Source organism: Phyllobates terribilis, unplaced genomic scaffold (assembly GCF_046119375.1).
Source record: "Phyllobates terribilis strain yellow unplaced genomic scaffold, ASM4611937v1 Scaffold_29__1_contigs__length_15306474, whole genome shotgun sequence".
Taxonomy (NCBI): Eukaryota; Metazoa; Chordata; class Amphibia; order Anura; family Dendrobatidae; genus Phyllobates; species Phyllobates terribilis.
In genome coordinates, this window is record NW_027362789.1 from 13,898,181 (window position 1) to 13,904,180 (window position 6,000).

The window sequence follows — 6,000 nt, forward strand, 5'->3', positions numbered from 1 at the left end:
AGGGGTAGCACTGCTGCAGCAAGACATGTCCCCTGAAAGCCAGAGGAGTGTCAGCTCCAGTAAGAAGGAAAATAGGAGAGCAGGGCAGGCCAGGCAGGTGCTGGTAGTGGGGGACTCAATTATTAGGGAAACAGATAGGACAATCTGTCACAAAGACAGGGATCGTCGAACAGTGTGCTGCCTACCTGGCGCTCGAGTCCGGCACATCGCTGATCGGGTTGACAGATTACTGGGAGGGGCTGGTGAGGACCCAGCAGTCATGGTGCACATTGGAACAAATGACAAAGTTAGAGGTAGGTGGAAGGTCCTTGAAGATGATTTCAGGGAATTAGGCTGCAAGCTGAAAGCAAGGACCTCCAAGGTGGTATTCTCTGAAATACTACCGGTACCACGTGCCACGCCAGAGAGGCAACCGGAGATTAGGAAGATAAATAAGTGGCTCAAGAACTGGTGTAGGAAGAAGGGATTTGGGTTCCTGGAGAACTGGGCTGACTTCTCAGTTGGCTACAGACTCTACGCTAGGGACCGGCTGCACCTCAATGGGTGCTGGGGGAGAAAATGGCTAGAAGGTTGGAGGAGTGTTTAAACTAGGGATTGGGGGAAGGGTATTCATTTTATAGGTGGGGAAGATAGTGCAGATAGTGACCTGGGCACTAATAAAGAAATTGGGGGTGGGGTTAGAACAGTCAATAAAGTAAGAAGGAATAGAGGTACATTAAAATGCATGTAACTAATGCCAGAAGCCTCACCAACAAAATGGAGGAATTAGAATTAATTTTGTTGGAAAATAATTATGACATGGTGGGGATATCTGAGACGTGGCTGGATGAGAACCATGACTGGGCAGTTAATTTACAGGGCTATAGTCTGTTCAGAAATAACAGTACAAACAATCGAGGGGGGGGGGGGTGTTTATATGTAAAATCATCCTTAAAACCCATCTTGCGGGAGGATATATGTGAATCTAATGGAAATGTAGAGTCCCTGTGGGTGGAGATAAGGGGAGGGGGAAAAAATAATAAATTACTGATAGGGGTTTGTTATAAGTCTCCAAAAATAATGGAAGCAGCGGAGAATATCCTCGTAAAGCAAATAGATGAAGCAGCGACTCAAGGAGAAGTCATTATTATGGGGGACTTCAACTACCCTGAAATACATTGGGGGACAGAAACCTGTAGTTCAAGCAAAGGTAATAGGTTTTTGACAACTATGAGAGACAATTACCTTTCACAACTGGTTCAGGACCCAACAAGAAGGGGGGCACTGCAAGACCTAATATTAACCAACAGGCCAGACCGCATATCAAATATACGAGTTGGGGGTCAATTGGGTAATAGTGATCACAAAATAATACATTTTCATGTAACCTTTAATAAGATGTGTAGTAGAGGGGTTACAAGGACACTAAACTTCAGGAAGGCAAATTTCCAACGGTTGAGAGATGATCTTAGTGCAATAAACTGGGACGATATCCTGAGACATAAAGCTACACAAAGCAAATGGGAGACATTTATTAGCATCCTGAATAGGACCTGTGCATAATACAGTCATATGAAAAAGTTTGGGCACCCCTATTAATCTTAAGCTTAATGTTTTATAAAAATTGGTGTTTTTGCAACAGCTATTTCAGTTTGATATATGTAATAACTGTTGGACACAGTAATGATTCTGCCTTGAAATGAGGTTTATTGTACTAACAGAAAATGTGCAATCTGCATTCAAACAAAATTTGCCAGGTGCATAAGTATGGGCACCCTTATCATTTTCTTGTTTTAAATACTCCTACCTACTTTTTACTGACTTACTAAAGCACTTTTTGGGGTTTTGTAACCTCATTGAGCTTTGAACTTCATAGCCAGGTGTATGCAATCATGAGAAAAGCTACTTAAAGTGGCCACTTGCAAGTTGTTCTCCTGTTTGAATCTCCTCTGAAGAGTGGCATCATGGGCTCCTCAAAACAACTGTCAAATGATCTGAAAACAAAGGCTATTCAACATAGTTGTTCAGGGGAAGGATACAAAAAGCTGTCTCAGAGATTTAACCTGTCAGTTTCCACTGTGAGGAACATAGTAAGGAAATGGAAGAACACAGGGACAGTTCTTGTTAAGGCCAGAAGTGGCAGGCCAAGAAAAACATCAGAAAGGCAGAGAAGAAGAATGGTGAGATCAGTCAAGGACAATCCTCAGACCACCTCCAGAGAGCTGCAGCATCAACTTGCTGCAGATGGTGTCACTGTGCATCGGTCAACTATACAACGCACTTTGCACAAGGAGAAGCTGTATGGGAGAGTGATGCAAAAGAAGCCGTTTCTGCAAGCACGCCACAAACAGAGTCGGCTGAGGTATGCAAAAGCACATTTGGAGAAGCCAATTTCTTTTTGGAAGAAGGTCCTGTGGACTGATGAAACCAAGATTGAGTTGTTTGGTCATACAAAAAGGTGTTATGCATGGCGGCAAAAAACCACAGCATTCCAAGAAAAACACTTGCTACCCACAGTAAAATTTGGTGGAGGTTCCATCATGCTTTGGGGCTGTGTGGCCAATGCCGGCACCGGGAATCTTGTTAAAGTTGAGGGACGCATGGATTCCACTCAGTATCAGCAGATTCTTGACGATAATGTTCAAGAACCGGTGATAAAGTTGAAGTTACGCAGGGGATGGATCTTTCAGCAAGACAATGATCCAAAACACCGCTCCAAATCTACTCAGGCATTCATGCAGAGGAACAATGTCAATGTTCTGGAATGGCCATCCCAGTCCCCAGACCTGAATATCATTGAACATCTGTGGGATCATTTGAAGAGGGCTGTCCATGCTCGGCGACCATCAAACTTATCTGAACTGGAATTGTTTTGTAAAGAGGAATGGTCAAAAATACCTTAATCCAGGAACTCATTAAAAGCTACAGGAAGCGACTAGAGGCTGTTATTTTTACAAAAGGAGGATCTACTAAATATTAATGTCACTTTTCTGGTGAGGTGCCCATACTTATGCACCTGTCAAATTTTGTTTGAATGCAGATTGCACATTTTCTGTTAGTACAATAAACCTCATTTCAAGGCAGAACCATTACTGTGTCCAACAGTTATTACATATATCAAGCTGAAATAGCTGGTGCAAAAACACCAATTTATATAAAACAATAAGCTTAAGATTAATAGGGGTGCCCAAACTTTTTCATATGACTGTATATACCCTATGGGAATAAACATGCTAGAAATCGGAGGAAACCACTATGGCTAAATAGAGCTGTAAGGGGCGCAATATGTGACAAAAACAAAGCATTTAGAGAACTAAAGCAAGTAGGTAGTGATGAGGCATTAAATAAATATAGAAAATTAAATAAATTCAGTAAAAACCAAATCAAGGCAGCAAAGATTGAGGCAGAGAGAATCATTGCCAGAGAAAGTAAAAATAACCCCAAAATATTCTTTAGCTACATAAATAGTAAAAAACTAAAAAATGATAGTGTTGGCCCCCTTAAAAATAGTCTGAGGGAAATGGTGGATGAGGATGAGGAAAAAGCCAATATGCTAAATGATTTTTTTTCAACCGTATTTACACAAGAAAATCGCATGACAGAAAACATGATCAGTGATAACAAAAATTCTCCATTAAATGTCACTTGCTTAACCCAGCAGGAAGTACGGCGGCTTCTAAAAATCACTAAAGTTGACAAATCCCCGGGCCCGAATGGGATACACCCGCGAGTACTGCAGGAATTAAGTAACGTCATAGATAGACCATTATTTTTAATCTTTAAAGATTTCATAATAACAGGGTCTGTACCATAGGACTGGCGTATAGCAAATGTGGTGCCAATATTCAAAAAGGGGACAAAAACTGAACTTGGAAATTATAGGCCAGTAAGCTTAACCTCTACTGTGGGTAAAATCCTGGAGGGTTTCCTAAGAGATGCTATACTAGAGTATCTGAAGAAGAATAACCTCATGACCCAATATCAACATGGGTTTACGAGGGACCGTTTCTGTCAAACTAATCTGATCAGCTTTTATGAGGAGGCAAGTTCCGGACTGGACCAAGGAAATGTAGTGGATGTTGTGTATATGGACTTTTCAAAAGCTTTTGATACGATTCCACACAAAAGGTTGATACATAAAATGAGAACAATGGGGATAGGGGGAAATATATGTATGTGGGTTAAGAATTGGCTCAGTGATAGGAAACAAAGGATGGTTATTAATGGAAAACACTCAGACTGGGTCTCAGTTAACAGTGGGGTACCACAGGGGTCAGTATTGGGCCCCCTTCTTTTTAACATATTTATTAATGACCTTGTAGGGGGCATACAGAGTAATATTTCAACATTTGCAGATGACACTAAACTCTGCAGGGTAATCAATACAGAGGAGGACAATTTTATATTACAGGAGAATCTATGTAAACTAGAAGCTTGGGCTGATAAATGGCAAATGAACTTTAATGGGGATAAATGTAAGGTAATGCACTTGGGCAGAGGAAATAAAATGTATAATTATATGCTTAATTCTAAAACACTGGGCAAAACTGTAACTGAAAAAGACCTGGGTGTATTGGTGGACGACAAGCTCACGTTTAGTGGCCAGTGTCAGGCAGCTGCTGCAAAGGCAAATAAAATAATGGGATGCATTAAAAGAAGCATAGATGCTCATGAGGAGAACATAATTTTACCTCTATACAAGTCACTAGTGCAACCACACTTAGAATACTGTGTTCAGTTCTGGTCTCCGGCGTATAAGAAAGACATAGCTGAACTAGAGAGGGTGCAGAGAAGAGCGACAAAGCTTATTAGAGGACTGGGGGTCTGCAATACCAAGACAGGTTATTACACTTGGGGTTATTTACTGTGGAAAAATGAAGGCTTAGGGGTGATCTTATTACTATGACAAGTATATGAGGGGACAGTACGAAGACCTGTCTACTGATCTTTTCACTCTGAGGCCAGAGACGGGGACAAGGGGACATCTTCTACGTCTGGAGGAAAGAAGGTTTAATCATAATCACAGACGGGGATTCTTTACTGTAAGAGCAGTGAGACTATGGAGCTCTCTGCCGCATGATGTTGTAATGAGTGATTCACTAATAAAATTTAAGAAAGGCATGGATTCCTTTCTTGAAAAGTATAATATTACAGGTTATATATACTAGATTCCATGATAGGGCGTTGATCCAGGGAACTAGTCTGATTGTCGTATGGAGTCGGGAAGGAATTTTTTTCCCCAATGTGGAGCTTAGTGTTTGCCACATGGTTTTTTTTTGCCTTCCTCTGGATCAACATGTTAGGCTATGGGTTGAACTAGATGGACTTAGTCTTCCTTCAACCTTAAAAACTATGTTACTATGTTACTTTGCCTGTGCTGTCTCAGGATTACCCGCTAACCCACAGCTCTACCTCCTTAAGCTCCTGGTCGTATCCAGTGCAGCTGACCTCTTTCTGTCTATAGTCCACTTCACCACACAGGGTACAGGCTGCTCTGGCCATATTACTCTGCCACTGGATCCAGTTACAGAATCTTGCTATCTCTGTTCTGCTTCCTTCCAGTCTCACACTCCTCACTATGCGGCCTCATCTGTCACACTCTCTGTATTTGGCGTCACCTCACTACTCATTCCAGTGCTGACTTCTCTAAGCAGGAAGAAACTCTCTTCTTACTTCCAAACACTCCTCCCATCTGTAGGGCCAGCTGACTGTTAAGTCTTCCTTACCCAGTTGTCCAATCTACTACAGCTCTGATGGGAGATATTACATTAAATTCAGCATTAAACATTGCTCAACCATTATACATGTTATAATGACACAAACTGTAAAAGTCTTCTGGGACGGTGTCCGACATCTTCACACACTTTTACTGTATAACCATGAGTCACTTAAATGTCAGGGACATCGATCTGTCTAGTTAGGGGCAGAAGTGATTGTGAATCAATGTCACCTCTTCTGGTGCAGATGAAAGTGACAACAGGAGCCGGGAGAGGAACAGCGAGACACCCCGAAAGAGGGAAT